The 21587-nt window shown below is 40.1% G+C and overlaps 1 protein-coding gene across 1 annotated transcript in view; it reads left to right on the forward strand.

Annotated features, from left to right (window-relative positions):
* CCDC39 (coiled-coil domain containing 39) overlaps positions 1-21587 on the forward strand; it is a 1972012-nt gene that overhangs the window by 132564 nt on the left and 1817861 nt on the right. The window lies entirely within an intron of this gene.

Here is a 21587-nt window from a genome sequence, read left to right on the forward strand (position 1 = left end):
ACAGACTCCAGCAATTGAGGTTCCAGATCCAGGTGATTCTCTGTCAAACAAAAGTTTCAACAAGGGAGGTTCTTCAGGCCCTAGGATCCATGCCAGCTTCAATTCCAATAGTGCACCTTGCAAAGCTGCACATGTGAATCCTCCAATGGCTACTTCTTTGACAGTGGTTCCCAAACTATCACCCTCTCAGTTCCCAGATATTTATAACCTGATTTTAAGAGGTATTTCAGAGCTACACAGTTAAGGCTCCTATACATAGCACAAGTAGAAAAATATAATTCAAAGTGGAAAAGGATGATGATGATGAAACCGGGGGGAAGCTCAAGAAAAAAGGAGAGACTTGGATTTTGGATGCAGACCTTTGAGGAGAATAACAATTGTATAGAATATTATATCCACAAGTAGCAGAAAGTATCCTACGAACTAAGCCAACATGGGAATGGAGAAAGGAGATTCTGCCAGTAGGGATGACTGCAATTAGGGATATAGAAAACAGGCAAGAGGGGGCTGGAATTTATTGAAGAAAACTGGCAAAGGAACCAATGTATTGGGAGCAAATAACTAGAGAGGGAAAGATGATAGAATGGGAAGATGCCAATAATTTATTTGGACTGCAAGATAGAGATTGCCGTCCTTATCAAGGATTGATATCGAGTATAGGCAAAGAGAAAGAAATATGTGGTCCTAAATGAAAGACCAGCACTGGTAGAGTTTTAGTAGAATCTGGAACAGAAGCTGCCATTAAAAAGGAATAATTAGTAGAGCATATACAATATTGTATGATAAATAAAAAAAGAATCAATCAGAGGAGGATAGAAAATATTGGGAAGAGAGAATGGATAAGCAATTTACAAAGAAACAATGGGGGATATATGTATGTCTCCCAAATATGCAACAAAATCTAGAAAATTTAGGATTTTTGGTTGGAAATATTTACATAGATATTTTTATACCCCAAGTAGACTCCAGAGAATTTTTCCTCAGGTAGACAGCAAATGTTGGAGGTATGATGGGGAAGAAAGATGTAATTGGGAACATATTTTCTGGGGGTGCGGTGAGTTGGCAGACTTTAAGGATTCCCTGCAGGGTGCACTGTCGGCGATGTTGAGTGGGCAGATTGGTGTGATGAAGAAGATGATCTTTCTGAGCTGTGATTCAAAATTGGAATTGCCTAGACATGGTAAGGCCTTGTTGTGCCTAATTATGGTGGTTGCCAAAAAAAGCAATTACTAGATAATGAAATTCACAATCTAAACCAACTATACAAGAAGTAGTGAATATTGTAATTGTAGATCAGTATGTGTGATGTACCTTTGAGAAGCTTTTCAGTCAGTAGGCACATGTATTGAGCATGTACAAGCAAGAGGGCCATTTTGTAGTGAGCAGCCGAAGAGTAAGCATGCAAGTATGCAGTAGTCAGTCATTTAGACAGTTCGTTTAAGTTTAGTGTTCTAGCTATCCATCCTGATGTGTTTGTATGCAATAAAATACTTAAAATAAACACCCAGCCTTTTCATCTTATTCTGATGTACAAAACAAGCAACATGGTGCTAGAGTGTGATCCGGAGTCAGAACCATGAGGCGCACAGTTAAAGTTGCAGGGATATACAGGAGTAGATCATCCCTACTGCTCAAATTACTCACAAACAGGTCAGAAACAAATTTCAGTTACTAAAACTCGCTTAAATGCTTTTTTACTCAACAAATATAAAATGAAGCACTCTGAATGTTCAAAACAAATATTTTTTATTAAAAGAAATGTTCAAAACTGCACCATATTGATAAAAAATATTTGAAATAATTATGAAAACATTTGAAACAATATCTGAATCACATAAAATATATAAAAAAAGGGGAAAACATATTTTTTCACTCTGTACTACATTTTCGTATTAACTAAAGCTATTTGAAGTATATGAAGTATGAAAAGAGTTGGCAAGTGTGTGCAGTATTACAGTACAGTTATTTTGCAAAGTACAGCCATTTCAAAGAGTATTTTGCAAAGTACAGTCTTCAAAAAGTCTATTGTGCATTTGAATATTATTACAAGTAGCTGGTGTGTGTGTATGTTCATGCATAATTACAAGGGCCATATTTGCACTGTGTTTGAAACAATAATTTGTTGGCATGGCAGAAGGATTTTGCAGACCAAGTCAGCTTGTGTTTGGTAACAGTATTGCAGAAAATTGGAAAGTGTTTGAGAAGAGTTCAATATTTTCATACAGGCTGCTTTTTCTGTGAAAGACACACGTACAAAGTAATTTATTCTGCTTAATTTAGCTGGGTCAGATGCCAGTGAAAGAGAGCGTTCATTTGTGTATGCACCTGCTGTGTTTGCAGGGGAGGGGGAAGACTGCCATACTATGGCATTGGCTGAAACACGGGAAGACCCTGAGTGCTTAAAACATAAATTTAGAGAAATGTGTAACCCCTAAACAAATATTGCAATGGAAGGACACTTATTTTTCAGAAGAAATCAAAAGCCTGGTGAAACTTTTGCAGCACATATAACCAACTTGGGAAATAAGGCTAAAACATGCAGATTTTGTGATCTAAGAGATGAGCTGATAAAAGACAGGCTTGTGTGTGGTATTAATAATGCTGCAGTGAGAAAGATTTTGCTTTGAGACAGTGATTTAAGGTTGAGCAAGGCCATTGAGATTTGTCAGATATACGAGCTTACAGAAAGGCACATGAGTATGCTTACCAGAGAGAAAAGCACACACGTATCTTCTACTGTTAATGTAGATAGTATTCAGCATGTGGTTAAGACATACAGGCCCAAGGGTGGGGCATATTCAGTGAAACCCAGAGCTTTTTTAGTAAAATCCAGGACATGTTCAGTGAAGCACAAGGTGACTCAGCAAAGCCTGTAACTAGCCTCATAGTCAGCTGTTATAATTGTGGTGGTAACCATGAACCCAAATGAGGAAAGTGCTTAGCTTTTGGTCAGCAGTGCCATTCTTGTAAAAATCGGAATCATTTCAAAAAGTTTTGTCAATCAAAAGGGGCATATTCTTTTATTAAAAAAGAGTATTCAAAGAGACAAGTTGATCAATTAGAAAGCTGCAGCTGTACTTTTTATGTTGATGGTGTGTCTGTGCTTGGTGAAACAGTCAATGCAGTAGATTTGTGGGCAAAGAACCAAGTATTTTGTACTGTTGTAATTAATGGGAGACCCAGAGAGCTCAATGTAGATAGTGACTCAAAGTGCAGTTATGTCAGCAGAAATGTATGCTAGAGCAAGAGCTGGTTTGAAACTTGATTTGGCAAAGTGTGCAAAGCTTGTTGCTTATGGTGGTGAAGAAATTCAATCCGAAGGCTCAGTAGTGCTTTCATGTTACTCTGCTGGGAACAGCAATGCAGTTTTATGTAGTCAAGAGACACGTGCAGGTGGGTCTATGTCAAATAAACGAATGCCTGAAATGTTGAACGTTATATGGTCAAGACCATATGTTCGACATTTCAGAAGTTCGAAGGTTGACTTCAATGGCTCTGTATGGTGCAGAATGGGAGAATTTCCCTTTTCTGCACTGAAGTGCAGTCTTGGAGTTGGTATATTTAAGTAGGGGGTGTGTGTCGACCATATGTTATCAAACATATAGTATTCGATATTTTGGAAGTCCAAATATATGACATAGACCCATGCAGTCATTATTAGGGCTCAGAGACAGTTTGAAAATGCAACTGCTTTTATTTAAGGAAGTCCACCATATAAGCTTGAATGAGAACAGCTCAAATTTTGCCCAAACTATTTTTTCTGACTGTGCTGATATTTTTGAAGACAAACTAGGCAAACTCCCAGTTGTGTACTCCATGAAGTTAGACCTTGAGGTAAGCCCAGTTATCAGACCAGCATGGAAAGTTCCAGTAGCTATGCAGAACAGAGTCAAAGCTAAGCTAGAAAGAATAGTGCAGCAAGGAGTAATTTGTCCAGTTGAAGAACCAACTGAGTGGGTGTCCTCTATGGTGGTAGCTCATAAGAAAAGCTCAGATGATATTAGTATATGTATTGATCCAAGAGATTTGAACAAAGCACTAAAACAACCTCATCATCCAATGCACACAGTCTGGGAGGTTGCTGCCCTCATGCCAAATGCCACTGTTTTTTTCCCCTGTCTTAGATGCAAAAAGTTCATCTTGGCAAATTTTGCTTGACCAAAAATCTTCATTGCTAACCATATTTGGTACACCATTTGGAAGGTACAGATTTTTGAGAATGCCATTTGGAATAAATTCTGCCAGTGAAGTTTTTCAGCATGGGATGGAACATATTTTTTCTGGCTATCTTTGTCTGTTATAGTAGATGATATTCTAGTAGGAGGCAATGGAGAAGTCGAACATGATAGAATCCTCAAAGTTCTGGAAAGAGCATGTGAAGTGAATCTTAAGCTGAATCCTTAGAAATGTAAATTCAGGCTACAAGAAATTACTTATGTTGGTCATTTGTTTACCAGTTCAGGCTTATGACCAAATCCTTCTAAGCAATTTGCTATTCTTGAGATGCCAGCTGCAGACAATATCCAAGCCCTACAACGTTTTCTTGGCATGGTCAACTATTTATGGAAGTTCATTCCAGACCTGAGTCAACTTTCACCACGACTAAGAGAGCGGACACACAAAGATGTATCCTGGTCATGGTCAGAACAACACCAAAGAGCATTTGATGTCCTGAAACAGAAAATTGCCAGTCCACCTACTTTAAGATACTATGATGTTTACAAACTAGTACCTCTTTCCTGTGATGCTTGTAAGTTTGGTCTTGGTGCAGTCATTCTTCAAGAAGGTAGACCAGTAGCCTATGCTTCGAGAACTGTAACCCAAACAAAGATGCAGTATGTTCAGATTGAGAAAGAACTCTTGGCAATTGTGTGCATGTTCAATGTTCCATGATTACATTTATGGCTGACCTATTCAAATTGAGACTGACCACCAACCTGTAGCTACTATAAGGCAAACTTCTTTATCTTGCTGATACTTTATCCTGATTGCCCAGAAAAAAACACTGAACAGCATGAGAATAAAAAACCTGATTTTGAAGTCATGGAAGTGAGAAATTTTTCTTTCACACGTATTGATGAGCTCAGAACTCACACAGCTTCAGATCCAATTCTCTAGAAGCTTAACCTCTTTATCAGTTGAGGATGGCCGTCAAAGTAATCTTGTTTACCAGTAGATGTGCACCAATATTTTTTTGTCTGACAATGGTATCATCAGGAATGGTCCAAAAGTGATTGTTCCAAAATATTTGCAACAACAGTATATTAAAGCCTTGCATCGTGGCCACCCAAGAACTGATTCTACCAAAAGAAAATATTTGCAACAAGAGTATATTAAAACCTTCCATCGTGGCCACCCAAGAAATTATTCTACCAAAAGAAGGGGGAGAAGTCTAGTATTTTGGCCTTCTTTGTCTAAAGATATTGAGAAAGTGCTTGCATCTTGTTTTGTATGTAATAGTACTAAGCTGTATCAACAAAAAGAACCACTTCAGTTAAGCCAGATTCCTGAACTATCTTGGTCAACAGCAGCCACAGATATCTTCAAGTGGAATGGTCAGCACTACTTGGTACTTGTAGACTCCTATTCAAATTGTTTCAGGATTGACCTTCTTCCTAATCAAACATCCAATAGGTTCATAGGTAGGTACTAGGCTATAGGCCCAAGGGCCTACGTAAGCCTAGCCAGCAAGGTTCCATAGCTTACGCCACCCAAGAAAGTTATTTTCCTGTGCCACTGTCCAGCAGAGACACAGAAGTGATCCTGGTGGTTTATTTCCTATTTCCCATCCACTCATCAAGATTTTTCTTGAAGAGTGCTAATGAAGAACTTTGCTTGGCATAGATGGGTAGCTTGTTTCAGAGTATAGGAAGTATCTGGGACAGGAATCTATCCCTCCAGCGTATCCTGTTTACTGTAGTGACCAAGTTTAAGTCACTAGAGCTAGTCATTACTAAATTAAAGAGACATTTTTCTGTCCATGGTAGTCTGCACAGAGTCATTTCTGACAGTGGTGCACAGTTTACAAGTCAGGAGTTCAAAAGATTCACTGAAACATGGGACTTTGTACATATTACAAGCAGTCCTGAATATCCACAGTCAAAGGGCTTGGCTGAATATGCAGTTCAAAGTGAAAACAGCTGTTAGAGAAATCAAAATGAGACAATGCCAATGTTTTTCTGAATCTCTTGAATCTCAGAAATATTCTTTGTGATAATCATCTTGGCTCACCTGCCCAGAGACTTATGTTGAGACAAACCAGAACCACATTACCAAATTGCTGGTTCCATGTACTAAAAACAACAAAGCAGTGAAAACTCAAATGAGAAAGCATTTGTCCCAGAAGTCCTAATATGGTAAGACCAGCAAACCGCTCGATCCATTGAAAGAAGGGAAGATAGTGGGGATGCAGACACAAAAGGTTTTAATCGGATCGGGTTTGTGAAAAGTTTGTCAAGAGCCTAGTTCGTACATTGTGGAAATGCAGGGAGTGGAAAATAACTGGAATTGAGATCTTTAGAAAAGGGTTGCAGTAAACTGCATAGGAAACTGGGAATTATGGGAACAATACATACAGGAGAGGAATGAGGTTTAAAAGAAGGCAAGACTTAAATGACCTGTATAATGTTTGACTGAAAATGATTGAGTAGATTATAACTGTTGTATGCCGCGGTGGTGCAGCGGTAGCATTGTTGCCTCACAGCAACAGGTTTTCCCGTTCATTTCTCGGCTGGAGTGCTGGGAGTGCCTTCTGTGTGGAGTCTGCATGTCCTCCCCACAGTTGGGTGGCATTCAAAAGACATGTGTAAATGGGAGTGTCTTCGTTGAAGGTTGGACGTCGAGCTGGCACCTCGGTGTTTGTGAAAATCTACTGCCAATCATTAGTGGACCGGAGTTCTGCTGTGGAGACCCCTAACTGAGAAAAGCCAAAAGACAAACAACAACAGCAACATGAGTGTTGTATAATGTTTGCAACTGGGAGTGTGTCAGTATAGTTTGCGATGTAAAATGCTTGCTTTTAGGATTTTGTCGCTGTGGTTAGTTTTCATTTATATAAATGTATGATTGCCTATGTTGTAAGTGATTGTTTAATAAAGTTGTTCCTTGTGAATAATTTATATAATGTTGCTTACGTTATATGATATATAGCAATATATGTGAAGTATAATGTTTGTAAACATGAACTTAATACAGTTTGATTACTTTTACATAAATGGAAATTTGTCTATGTCACAAGTGATAATTCAATAAAAGTGTTTAAAATAAATAAATGAATAATCTAGTTGCAGTAGACTTCTTGGGTGGATTGGTAACAAAAACACTTGATAGTTCTTAACAAACTACCTTGTAGGAAACCATTTTCTGAAAAATCTTTTTTACTTTCCCTACAGTTGTCATCATAGACAACACACCTAAATCTGATTTCATAAGGATAATGCATATTTGTTGTTTTGAATATGAATATATGATTCATGTTGTTGATTTAATTCATCATTTTGCAGATCGTTGTTCTGATAAATATGACCGATACAACTATCTACAGCACCATAATTGAAGAGTGATGATAGATTAAGGGATGTATTGAAGCTTACCACCACCAATGGGAACAGTATATTTTAGATTAAATGTGATTGCACAGTATTGGCCTACGAAATTAAAAAGCAGGGTATTGGCTTTGATTGTGCAGGAGAAATGCAGGTTCTTATACAGAAAAAGTAAAATGCTAGTTTGGTTTTTTGAGAAACATAAGAACAAATTTGAAAGAGTCTCAATAAAAGTTAAACTGTTTTACAATAGAAAGTTGCTAGGCTTGTGAACTTTGTACATGCTGTAGTTGTTTACAAAAAATAACCTTTCCCCACAGTAAATAAAATTAAAATATTTAATATGCAGCATGTTATTACTTGAGCAAGTGACAGGGTTATTTATTTGGTATCTGCACTTGTAATTTTTTTTTTTATATTGGAAGAATATGAAAAGTTTTGAAATTTCAAATAAGTTAACACGGTGATATCAGATGTAAAAGGGAATAGAACTCATTTTACAAACATGAAATTACAGCTTTCTAAAATATTATCTTTATTGTTATTGACATGATCCTGAATGGAGAATATAATGTACAGGTTTGACATAGGTATGGATTGTTAATACAGGTACACTTTTCATTCATTTTAGTTTATATTTCTATGAATGTGGGTAGTTCATATGAACATGTAGTTTCTGGATTAAAATTGTAAAAGTAGTTTAGTGTACTCAAATTTGATTTGATTTTTGTCTAGTTATTTCTCGACCATTAATTGCTAATTGTGAAAATAGTTATTTCTTAACCAAATATATAAAATTGTGTTATGTTATATTTCCACTAGATGGCAGTATACATAATACAATACAACCTATGTAGTAACATTTGAAATGTAGTGTTGATAACATTATGGTTTGGTATGACCGATTTTCTTTAAAGTTAAAATATTATGCAAATGATTTTATTACTATACTGACAGATATCATCTGGAAGTTATTTGGAATGAATTTTAGTTAGGTTTTCATATAAAATTAATATTTCATTTGTGTTTTGAAGTAGTACAGTATTATTATTTATTTTTATTTTACATTTGTTGACTGGGCTAGTCTAGCTGGAATTATTTCCATTTTCAGTAGAGGCCCGGGGAGAAAAGCTCCACAAGATATACAAAAAACATACATTTGAAGTAATATACAAGAAAATCACCAGGATAAATGTAAAGACAATAAAAAAGTTAGTATACAAAAACTATTTACAAGTAGGAAGAGATATCATTTCCTATAAACAAACTAAACTACTGAGAAGCATAAATCAGGGAAAGGTGGTAGGGAGAGGAAGTGGGAGAAAAAGTAAGAGTAAAGTAAAAGAAAGGATAAGAAAGGATTAAGCAAACTATTTGAGCAATATGGGTGGTTATAGCGATGTTCTGACATTTGTAAAGGAAGGAAATCAAGTACTGAACATCAGTAGTAGGACTTTTTTAGTATTGTTAAAAAAGGATCCATTAGCTTTTTTTTTTTGAAAACTGTATGGTCACATGGATAATTGGTACTGTTTAACACAACTCGAGTGAAACATTTTTATAGACCGAGGAAGCTGTAGGATTAAAACTGGTATTTTTATGTTTATTGCTGTATTATAAAAACCAAGAGCTGCAGTCTTGTGCTGGAGTTATTTGTTTTTGTTGATGTTGAGAAATGTAATCCCAAATAACCATCTGGCTACATGTGAGGTAAATTTTAAACTACTCCAAGACCATAGAGGGATACTATGCTGTAACATTTAAGCCATCAGTCAGATTGCTCTATTGCAATGTCATATGCTTATGTGAGATCCTGCAGGACCAAAACAAAATAAAAGTGTTGGTCTCCAGACACTAGGATGAAATTTACTACTCTGATAAGGACATTTTCAGTACTATGGAGCGAGCAAACCTGAGGCTGATAAGGATTCATAAATCCATTAACTTGTAAAATGGGATTAACAACTTTCTCAATAACCTTTACCAGAAAAAGAAGGTTGGAGAGGGTGAAGATTATGCAATACATAAAGGTCCAAAGAAAGTTTCTTCAGGGTGGGAGAAACCTTCTTCAAGGCAGTTAGAAAAGCACATGTCCCTATTTGAAGGCACTAAGATTTAATAAATCATTGGATGCAGCACATCCAAACTGGCCTGAGGCACCCTAGAGTGACATGGCTTTAACTTGCAAATCACAGAGTGAATGCTTAATACTGTAGTTAAGAGTTCATCATAACTGGAAATATTGAACAGAGTCCAACCGGAATAAACCTTTCAGTGACTAGAATAGTGACAGTGGAGTCTAGAGGAGGAAAGGCAGCTCTGATAGCAGCAGTCTTGTTAGTGAAAAACTGGGCAGTCAAGTCTCATTGATGAGGATTAAGGCTTGGTGGGTGGTGACCAGGTCAAGCTACACAGTCTCCCCACCAGGAGAAAGAGCTTTGCTGCTTGGGTAGTCACTCAGATGAGATTTCTCTGGACATATCTGCACCCTTCTTGTGAGAGGCTCAGTCTGGTATGACAAATACTTCTCATCCTTTCTTGTTGCCCACAGCAGAGCTCAAAGTCAAAATCTTGGCTCCGTTTCCTTTATCAAGATGGGGCATACATGACTTGGGGCCAGCTTATCAAGAGACAAGGATTAGTAGTCATAGTCATTTACTGAAACATCAAGAGTGCGGATCCTACTTTCAGAAAGGAATAGAGTGTGGATGTAAAAAAAATTGGAAGTAATATGATCAGATGCACAAAATCCCCTCAGTGTGGTATAGTTGCATGAGACATTCATTGTGTATTCATTTTTATACATTAATTCTTTTGCCACAAGCATACCTTTCACTGTGAAGGTTTCAATCTTGAAGGTCTAAAGAAGGAATATGCCAGCAATGTTTTTGTATATGAACATCTCATGCCATCTGCAAAAGTACCTTTGCCAATACAAGACCAAAGTTAACCTTAACAGTGACGAATATTGCTGTAGAAAAAAATGGTTGAAACAGTAATGTTCACCTGTTAAGTAAGCCCAGATATTGATTTTCTATCATAGTGATTACATAATTGTACTTTTTTATGACTGCTTTGATACATTTTTTTACGATTTATTGTCTGATTGTGTGGTTTGGTTTTTAGATCCTTTTCAGCCATGACCCAGGTTCTAGGCAGAAAATGAAAGCATTATAATTTCTACACTTTCACCAGTAAGTCCTGGGCTTCATTCTCCCATATTACAGAAGATACCATTGAAGCCTGTGTTGATAGCCTGTCTGGTTAGTCTACTAGGAGCCTCACAGAATTCAACATTAACTGAATGATGATGAGGTTTTTGAGGACATAGATTCAACTGGAAGTCCTCTCGGCTTCGTTCCCGAGGAAAGGTCCAGGATCAGACCCTTCGATCCCAACTGCTTAGTCTTCTCTGCTTCCTAAACCATCTTCATTCCCAGAGATAGTGTACATCACATCCAGCCTTCCTGCAGTACCAGCTTTGGAGTCAACAGCCCTGGAGGATTTGGCTTTGGTATCTTCCCTCACTCACTCAACTACAGTGCACTCAGGTCAGTAGAGTCCCAGAGCCAGAGCATTGGTATTGGAGCTCCAGTAGCAGAGTCTACGACAAGATTTTTGAGCTGTCACTGCCGCTTGGGGCTTTGGCATTTGACCACTCACTTCCGAGGTCTTTCTCTGGGCCCATTGGAATCTAGAGGACTTCTGACTCAACTAATATAATTGGTTCTTCTATGGTTCCAAAAACTTTCAAGGATGTGGAGAAGGCCTTGGCTGGACCAACACAACTTGTATGCCCCCAGAGTTTGGATCCATCTAGATTCCCTCTGAAGACTGTTCCTTTCTACTCACATTCTGGTAGACAGGGACAAACGGATCCATTAGGCTTTGAGACTACTTTTCACTTGAGTCCCACGTCTAGTTCCTATGTGTCCCCCTTTGGGATTCCTAAAACACATTCTTCGGAAGAGGACTTGTAAAAGGAAGTATATTGACTCCTCTTCTGAGTCTGTCACCGAAGACCCTGACTTAGATGAGGGAGAAGGTTCTCAAACGTCCCCCCCCCCTGAAGTCCTCTCCTTTGGAGACATCCTCAAATTGATTAAACGGTGAAGGGGGGATGATCCACTGAAACTCCTTCATCTAATGAGTCAGTGTTTCTCGAAGCCTTTGGATTTGGCCCTTCGACGTCCTGGGTGCCCCTCCCCCCCCCAACATCCTAATCAACTTTGTCACTCAGAAAACTTGGAAGAAGCCTGATTTGTAGCCAGACAGAATTTTAGTTGCCCCTAAAGAAAGGAAATTCTGGGCCAGGGTCACCCTGTATAATGGTAGCAGCAGCCACTAGAATGAACTATCTGAGAAGAGTTCCTCTGTCCATCCCCCTAAAAGAGTCTAGGGCATTCGACAAATTGGTGAAATGGACATATGCTTTAGCCACTTTCTGTCTTTGTGTACTGAACTATATTACTCACTTTACACACTTCCAGAGAGATTTGCTAAAGGAACTCTCAAATTCTCTGGCAGGTAACTTGCTGGCGGATATCCAAAAAAAAGTATGGAGTCCTAGGTCTAACCTACAGTCTTCTTAAAATGTGGCCATGAGACTGCTTTTTAATGCAGCAGATAGCACAGCCTGAGCAGCCAGTACAAGCATTCCAATGCATTTTCATGTGTGGATCCATCTCTGTGAGTTTGCTGAAAGCTTTAAAACATCCTTCTAAATGCCCCATATGATGATTCCACCTTATTTGCATCAGAATGCAAGGATGTGCTTACCAGAAGTGAACCTTGTATGTTGTTAAAATCTGTTTTTTAACCCCTCCGAGATCATTCTCCAGGAATCAAAGAGTGGGAAGAAAAATGTTAAAAAAAATCTCAAGGATCTGATGTTGTCATTTTCATTCATTCCTCAACTCATGGGTCTCGGATTCATTCAGCCTCGTATCTGACTTGGCTGCTTTTACCAGATTCATGGATCAAACTCTCCCTCTCCTCCTTTTACCCCTAATGCCCTATTGTCCTAGCATACCTCAAATCTTGTTTTCGACATATTGTTCAGATGCATATCTTCTGCTCTTGAGCTTCTGGGTGCAAACTACTTTTTTTCTTCATGTATTGTGAGTTGTTCTGACATTTATTCTACTGATGTTTATTACACTTCCTCCATTAACTTTTTCTTATAGTTTTCAGGTTCCTTTGCGTGAGGTTCATAGGTAGATACTAGGCTATCGGCCATAGGGCCTATACAAGCCTAGCCAAAAAGGTACCCTGTCTTTCGCCACCCAAGAAAATTATTTTCCTGTGCCCCTGTCAAGCAGAGCCACAGAGTTGATCCCTGGGGTGAATTTCCTATTTCCCATCCAGTCATCAAGATTTTTCTTGAAGAGTGCTAATGAGGAGCTTTGTTTGATATAGATAGGTAGTCTGTTCCAGAGTATGGGAAGTCTTTGGGGCAGGAATCTGTCCCTCCAACAAATTCTGTTTATTGTGGTGACAGGGATTAGGTCCCTAGAGCATGTAGCTCGGAGGGCGTTAGCTCTTTTTCTTTTAGCACTTCCTAACCATTAAAGGGTAATCTTTTTAAATACCATTGTTGGTACCCTTTCTTCTTCTCCTGCTTCCTTTTCCTATCCCATACAGTACCATTGTTGGTACCTTAACCTTTCTACTTATTTAAAAAAAAATATATATACTTTTTTTTCCCTCTGTGTCAGCAAGATGTTCAACAAGGGCTTCAAAAACGCAGTTCCTATGGGCATAGGATCCCCAATTCTGATACCCACAGGGAGTGTGTTTACTGCCTGGGTACTGCCCATTTCGACACCTAATGCATTATTTGTGCAGGGTTTAATTCTAGAGTATTTTTTGATACAAGAAATAAACTAGTTTTGAGGGGTCTTTTGCCTTCTTCCTCTTCATCCTTGCCTGTTGGGGATCAAGCCTCTGATAAGAAGTCCGATAAAGGGAAGCCTGACTCGACTGTGAAGGAGAAAGACTCCAGGAAGTGATCCACTGACCATTCTCCCAAATCAGCTTTGACAATTGTGCTTTCAACCAAAATATCAAAACTGTCAAATCTAATCTTCTCGAATTGTAGCTCACTAAAGGCTAAGTTGCCTCAGACCCAGTCTTTGTGCTTCACTCCAGAGTTGATATCTCCTTGGCTCTATTACCCTTTCCTAAAGGAAATGCTCAGGAAACTCTCCAGACTATCATCAAACAGTTTGTCCATTAGGTCCTCAGAAGCAGGGGTAGATAGAATGATGAGGAAGTTCCTCAGAGCTCAGATCCAGATGGGGTGATCCCAGCTCTGACTCCCATCGGACCAGTGAGCCTGCCCTCCAGCCAGCCTCAAGTGATGTCTCCTTTTCTGATTCAACTTGTGGTTTGAAGTCCTCAGATCCAATATCTTTGAGAATGTCGTCATCAGATCTGAAGACAAGTCGTTCTTCCACTCTGACCATGTTATTGAGTCACAAGGTTCCAAACCTTTAGAAGCAGAATGACTCTGGGAGCCAAAGTGTTAGTGCCGGCTTTGTGGGTGGAGTTTGGGTCAACTCCAAAGCAGTTGGTGCCATCCTTGTCCCTTGGAGCCTCGGTGTTGGACAGCTTGGGTTTGATTCCCTACTTGAGATGAGACTGTGGGGATTCAGGGTGCAAAAACACAGGTTATTTTGGCTCTGGTGTGGCCAGCTGCTGTTTCCCCTGGACTTTCTGCCCTTGAGGTAGCAGAGAGAGCCTTCTCTATATTGAGATCAAGGATATTCTTACACCCCTCGGATACCACTTGTATCCCACCATCTAATATGAACTCTGAGCCTCCCAGGTCTGTACTACCAGAATAACCACCCTGATCAAGCCTTCAGCCAGTCTTTCCTTATGACTGCCCTATTACTTCCTGTACCTCACCAGACCATCCCACTGATAAGATCAAGAGGAAGTGAATGTATAAAAGAACTCTAGATCCCCACCCCCCAGAATCTCTGACGAAGGACACCAACTTCGATAAAGGGGAGAGGTCCCCCAGATCTCCACCTGATGATGTCACTCTTGGAGAGATTCTGGAACTTCTGAAGAAAAAAGGGGGATGGTCTTCTGAACCCCCTTCCCAGGAGGAATTGGTGTTTCTGGAAGCTTGCAGGTCTGGCTTAGCTATGTCTTGGTTGACCCACAGGCTGATGAGTTGATAAACCTAGTCTTACACTGTGCATGGAAGGAGCTAGATACCATGGAGCCTGTCCCCAGCTGACCAGATAAGTTCTTAGCTCCCTTGAAGGACAGAGGCCACAAGAGCAAGGGAGTCCCTGTAGATGCGATGGTCATGGTGGCCACCACTAAAAAGAGCTTGTGGAGCATAGCTCATCTGTCCATCCCCATAACAAGGAGACTAGGGCCTTGGACAGATTTGGCAAGTGCATTTCTTTGTCCTGTGGTCACTGAATTATCTGGCGCACTTTACCAGGTTACAAAGACATTTGACCAAGGAGCTATCCAAATTTCTTTCCGGGTCTTCAAACTGGTCATCCTTCAGTCAATTTCTAACCAATCTGTGAGGTTTTCTCACTCTGCTGAGGGTACCTGAAGGGCAGCAGGTTTGGGCATATAGCCATTAAGGGAACATGCCTGGATGTGCCTGTGTGATTTTGCATAGCCCTTCAAGTCTTCATTTATTACTGCTGCCTTTGATGGATAATCCTTATTTGGCCCTAAAGTGAAGGAAACTCTCTCGAGAAGTGAGCAAGATGAAAAGACAATGTCTGCCATTGGGATCTGTTTTTCTACCTGTCAGAGATCCTTCTCTCAGAATTGGTAAGGTGGTAAGATGATGTGGTTTCACAAGTCTCAAAGGCCTTTCCAAGACTCATGAGGAAACTGTTCTCCCTGGGACGGGGGGGGACGGGGGGTCTAACAGAAGATACTGCTTTTGTGGCAAAGGTAGCCTGCAGAACCAGGATCTCAAGGAAACATTCCCAGATAAACCCTACCAGAGGTAATTGGGGGGGGTGGGAGCTTGTCTCTGCACCCAGAAGCCTTGACATCCATCAGAAGAGATATTTGGGTGCAGAAGATTATATCCAGAGGTTACTTCATGCCATTTTCCCAAATCCTCCCCTATAAAAATGAAAAGGATTGCCTATGTTCCACCCAATCAGAAGAAGGAAGCAACCTTGGAAATAGAAAGGCTGCTAGAAAAAAAGAGTCATCCAAAAAGTTCCCCAGACCAGTTAGGATCCAGAACCTACTCAAGATTCTTTTTAGTGCCAAAAAAGACAGGGGATTTGAGCCCCATCCTGGATTTCAGTAGACTAAACCAGTACATGAAGTATTCAAAGTTTTGGATGGTCACTGTTCAATTCATTTTGCCCCTGCTGCAAAAGGATGAATGGATGTGCTCTGTAGATCTTCAGGATTGGATGTGCTCAATAGATCTTCAGGATACGTACTGTCACATCAAAGTAAACAGGTGCTCCTGAAGATATCTGCACTTCCACTGCCCTTTGACCTCACCATGGCCCCCAAGGTGTTCACCAAATGCATTGTGCTGGTAGCAGCTCACCTGAAAATGCTGGGAATTCTCGCTCTTTCTGTATCTAGACTGGCTCCTGACTGCTTCAGCCAAGCATCTACTTATACAAGCAAGGGACTGCTTGCTCCAGTTATGTCACCATCTGACTATCACAGTCAACTACAACAAGTCACAGCTCACAGAGTCTGGAGTTGATAGGTGCTCATTTAGACATGGTCAATCAGATAGCAACACTTTCTCCAACAAGAGTACAACCCCCCAAATCCCAGGTCATTGAAGTGATTCTGCATTCTTCTCCTCTAGCATGACTAATTTTGCAAGTCATAGGGTCCATGGCTGCAGCAGTACCTCTGGTTTTATTAACCATATTTCATATGCAGATTCTGTAGTGGACTCTTTCACTACAGTTTTCTGTTCTTCAGCAGGCCTTGTACACACCAGCAGGATCACACACGTTTGCACCTTCTTTGGTGAATTCGTTAAGATAAAGTTTCTCAGAGCCATCCATTTGTTCCCCCTCTACGGGTAGCCACAATGACCATGGACAACTCCCAACTGGGGTGGAGGCATTTCTTGGGAAGGATAGTCCAAGGTAAGTGGTCCCCAGAAGAGGCCAATTCACACATCAGTGTCCGGGAAATGAGGGCAGTCCACCAAGCATTGCGGAGCTTTCAAGATGCTCTCCCCTCCAGGATGATTACGATTCAAACAGACAATGTGACTGTAGTCTGGTACATCAAGAAACAGGGGAAACAGATCCTATCCTCTTTGTCGAGTGGCAGTGGACAATCTATTCCAGCTGCTTTCTCATACCAATACACATACCAGGGAAAGCTAGCATGCTTGCAGACCAACTAAGCAGGTCCATTCTGATGCCACATGAGTGGTCTCTTGATATCAATGTGAAGGAGGGGATTTTCCATCAATGGGGCCAGCCATGCTGCAATCTTAATGCTTCTCCTCACAACTACAAGTGCAGTAGGTTCTTTGTTCTGATCCCTGTACAGGGGGCATCAGTGAGAGGTGCTGTAGTCCATGATTGGCCCTCCGGTCTCCTATGTTTATCCCCCGTTTCCTGTAATCCCCAAATGTCTACAGAAAGCATTCTGGTTGATGAGTGTGGTTATCCTCATTGTATCTTTTTGGCCTGCTGTTTTCCCTTCCTGTGGCCTCATTTCCTGTATCTGCCTTTGATACTGGATCGAAGTCCAGACCTCCTCTCTTACCCATCAGGAATGAAACATCCAGATATCAACAGCCTCAGGTTGACCACATGTTTTTTTCTACTTCCAGTGATAGCTAGATAGTCCAGGCTTTCTTCTCCAGTCCGCCGTATTCTCTTATTTTCTCAAACGGTCTCTACTCGGAAAATTTACAAAAGTAAATGGAAGAGATTCTCATTCTGGGCTCTCCAGAGAGACCTGGATTCCTTCTCTGCACACATTCTCCACAGTTCTTGAATTTCTCCATTTTTGACAGTGGGGTGAGTTATTCATTTATCAAGGTTCAGCTGGCAGCTATTTCTAATTTTCATTGAGGTGAAAATTGCTCCTCTTTGGCTTCTTCAAAGTTGTGCAAATCTTTTCTTAAAGGCACCTTTCTACCCCCCCCCCCCAGTCAAGGATCCTACTCCTCAGTGGGGTTTGACTATCATACTACAAGCTCTAACTTAAACTACATTTGAACCATTAGCAAAGATGGACTTTAAATTTCTGTCCTGGAAAATGATTTTTCTGTTTGCTATCATTTTCGCTAGGTGAGTATCCAAAATCCAGGCCCTTTCCTCCAGATTTTCCTATTTGATTTTTCATAAGGATAGGGTTTCTGTATGCATGAACTTTTCTTTTTTTTTTTTTTTTACCTAAGGTGGCTTCTGAATCCAACATTAAGTTATCAGTGTACTTGTATTTTTACCCAAATTTTAAACAAGGTTGAATACATGCTACATCTTTTGGACATGCACTGACAGCTTGCATTTTATCTTCATTGATCCAAAGATTTCAGGTAGATTGACTGGTTATGTTTGGGTGGGAAATCAGTGTCTGAAGTGGCTCTAGCTAAATGGCTGACAGATTATATATTATTTGTTTACAAAGAAAGAGGATTATCTTTGCCTAAGCTCCCCAAAGCACATTCCACAAGGTCTGCAGCTACTTCAGCTGTTTTTTGATCAAGAACATTTATAGATGACATTTGTGCTGGTGCCACTTAGCCCACCACTCATAATTTTATTGCTCATTACAAGTTAAATTTGCTTTACAGGACTAGGACAGCATTTGGCTCTGCTGTACTCCAAAATATCCTTCCCATGAGGACCACCCAAGATTTATCTATCTAGGGACTCTTTCCCATCAATTGAGGAATGAATGAAAATGACTACATCAGATACAAAAGTTATGTACTCACCATAACAATGCATCTGTGTTGTCCATTTTCATTTTTCCTCAACTTCCCACCCTCCAGCCGCCTTCTCTTTCTTTCTGGTGAGACCTAAGGGATACTCCTTTGGGAATCTGATTGTTCCCAGTTTGAGCTCCAGCCTTTTTTTTTCTTATGCCCCTATTCTCTTTTTTATACCAATTTAGCTTCATGCAAATGTTAATTGGGACAGCAAACTCGACCTGAGGTATACTAGGATGATAGGGCATTATGGGTAAAGGGAAGAGCTCATGATCTGGATCCGTGAATCTAGTAAAAGCAACCAATCCAGATCTGAAGTTGAGGAAGAATGAAAATGGACAACACATATGTATCATTATGGTGAGTATATAATTTTTGCTTTTCACCAGGACACATCTGGGGATAGTCCTCCCATAGGCAGAGGAGAAGGAAGGCAATTCCACAGGACATCACCCAGGAGGCAGACATGGTTCACAAAATCAAGGTTTCTGTGAACCTTTCAGAGAGAAACCTTATTAGCATCCCTGAACACTTTCTGACTGCTCCACTCTGGTGGCCGTTAGGGGACGATTATCTTTACACCTTCAAGCCTGGCAAAATATAACTGTTGATGCATGGGTGCTAAGGATCATAATCAGAGGTGTTATACAATACACTTTTTGGAAAACCCATGAATAAAACAAAAGATTTCCAAAGCTCCACCCAGTCAGCTGGAATCCACAACAACAGAAGTTCAGAAGTTGGAAAACAAAAGGGTCATCCAACCAGTTAGAATCTGGAGTCTATTCAAGGTTCTTTTTAGTACCAAAAAAGACAAGGGGACCTGAGAGCAGTTTTGGATCTCAGCAATTTGAATCCATTCATAAAACAAAATTCCAGATGGTCACAGTACAGTACATTCTACCTCTGCTCAAAAAGGATGATTAGATGTGCTTTATAGATCTCCAGGACCCCTGCTATCACATAAAGATCCAATGGCAGTCCATGAGAATCTTCTATTTCCGGCTGGGAATCAGTTACTATCAATTTAAAGCATTGTGGTTTGGTCTCACCACAGCCCATCTCAGACTTCAGGGGTTACAAGTATTCCCATATCTGGATGATTGGCTTCTAACTGCTACTCCCAGGGATCTGCTTTTAGCATATCGGTTGACACTGTGAACCCATCTGGGCCTCTCTATAAACACAAACAAGAGCAAACTATAGCCTACCCAATCCATAGAATTCATAGGCTGTCACATTGATATTGTACATCAGATAGCAAAACTACCCTTGGCTTGGATCAAATCAATCTGATCAGTTGGTCTTCAGGTAATAAATGATCCCAAACCCTAGGCTTGACTGATATTACACCTTCAAGGTCTAATGGCTTCTTCCATTATGGTAGCTCTTGTAGACAGATTTCACATGACAGTTTTACACTGGACACTAGCTGTACAGTGGTGTAATTAAATTCATCCCCTTTACTACAGAATGTGTGTCATGCAGGACTGCAGGAATCGTATTCAGTGGTAGATTTCATCCGAATCAATTACTCGTGGCAGACTTTTCTGTTGTCCAATACTCAAAGCCACAGTGACCACAAATGAATCCCTTCTTGGGTGGGGGGTGCATTTTAAAGAGAGAAGAGTTCAAACAACATGGTCCTCAATAAAGGCTAACATTCACATCAATGTCTTGGAGTTGAGAGCAGTCCTCCTTAAGTTGCAGGCACTTCAGGACCATCTACCCAAGGATATGATTGCCATACATTCAGACAATGTGTCTGTGCTTTGGTACATCAGCAATCAAGGTGGAATCCAATTGTACCCTATTTGCAGAGAAGCCATGAGAATCTGACAATGGGTAATGTTTTCAAACTGCTTTTTATCAGCAATGCATATATCTGAGATGTCCAACATCCTGGTAAACAACTGAGCAGAACTATACTACTGCCTCATAAGTAGCTTCTCAACAAAACAGTGTCAACAGATATCTTCAGCCACTGGGGCCAACCTTGCTGTGACCTTTTTGCTTCTTACCTAAACAACAAATGCAGTAGTTACTTTGCCCTTATCCCTGGTCTCCTTTATGCCTTTCCCTACATTTTTCTTACTACCAAGTTCATTCAGAAGGCAACAGAGTTTAAGACCAGGGTAACTCTCATTGCTCCCTTCTGGACATAGCAGGTATGGTTCCCCTTTCTTCAGTTTTACGTAATTGAGTTTGCACTGGCATACAAAAAAGGCAGATTGCAGTGCTTAGTAATAGCACTGCCACACAGGTCAGAAAATCTTTAAACACTTTGATCTACACTTTTTTATTTATTTGCTGTAACTAGTAGTACGCTTGAGCAGCTAATTCTCTGTGTACTACAAGGAATTATAATCATGTTTCTCTGATCATAAGTAACTAAGTTTGTTCACCAGAATCATCTCACAAGCTTTGGTTTGTGCTTCTTTGGAGGTGAATTACTTGAGCTCACCGTCATAAGAGCATACGCTAGTTATGATCAGAGACCCAGTTGCAGTGTTTATATTGCACATTTTACCTGAATAAGGGTGCAGTATTTTTAACTTTAAAATTGTGTCTTAACTTGGTAATATTAAATTGAGTGAGGTCTTCTGGCTGTAACACCTACAGTTCTTGTTTAGTATTGGACTCTGAGGGAAGATCTGACTTTCTCATGGACATCTTTTCTTTTCTTTTGGAGGGGACTGTTCATCAAGAGCTTGAATCAGATGTTGCTTGCTTCCTGGTAAAGAACAGTAGTACAGCTGTCCATATCAAAGAAAATTAGGTTAAATACAGATCTTAAACATTAGCTTGCAGCAATGCAAGTGTGCCATGTTTGATAGTATTGTACGTCTGTATCCTTTGCCTGAAATTAAAGCAAAAAGTGTGTGCTGTTGCATCTGGCTATGCAAAAGGTCACTAACCTATCAGGCTGAGACTGACTGCCCCTCTGTCTGATGGTATTTCCCATGGAAAAGGTTAATAGTAATGTGTTTTACATTTCAGAATGGGAGAGCTTGTCTTGAGAGACACCCTGAAACATCATTAAGGGGCAGGTAGAAAAAGGTTAATTGTTCAGAGTTAGGAGATATAATATTTAGCAGATGGAAGGGTACATT

Source organism: Protopterus annectens, chromosome 4.part1 (genome assembly GCF_019279795.1).
Source record: "Protopterus annectens isolate FY-2018-M chromosome 4.part1, PAN1.0, whole genome shotgun sequence".
NCBI classification, from domain to species: domain Eukaryota; kingdom Metazoa; phylum Chordata; order Ceratodontiformes; family Protopteridae; genus Protopterus; species Protopterus annectens.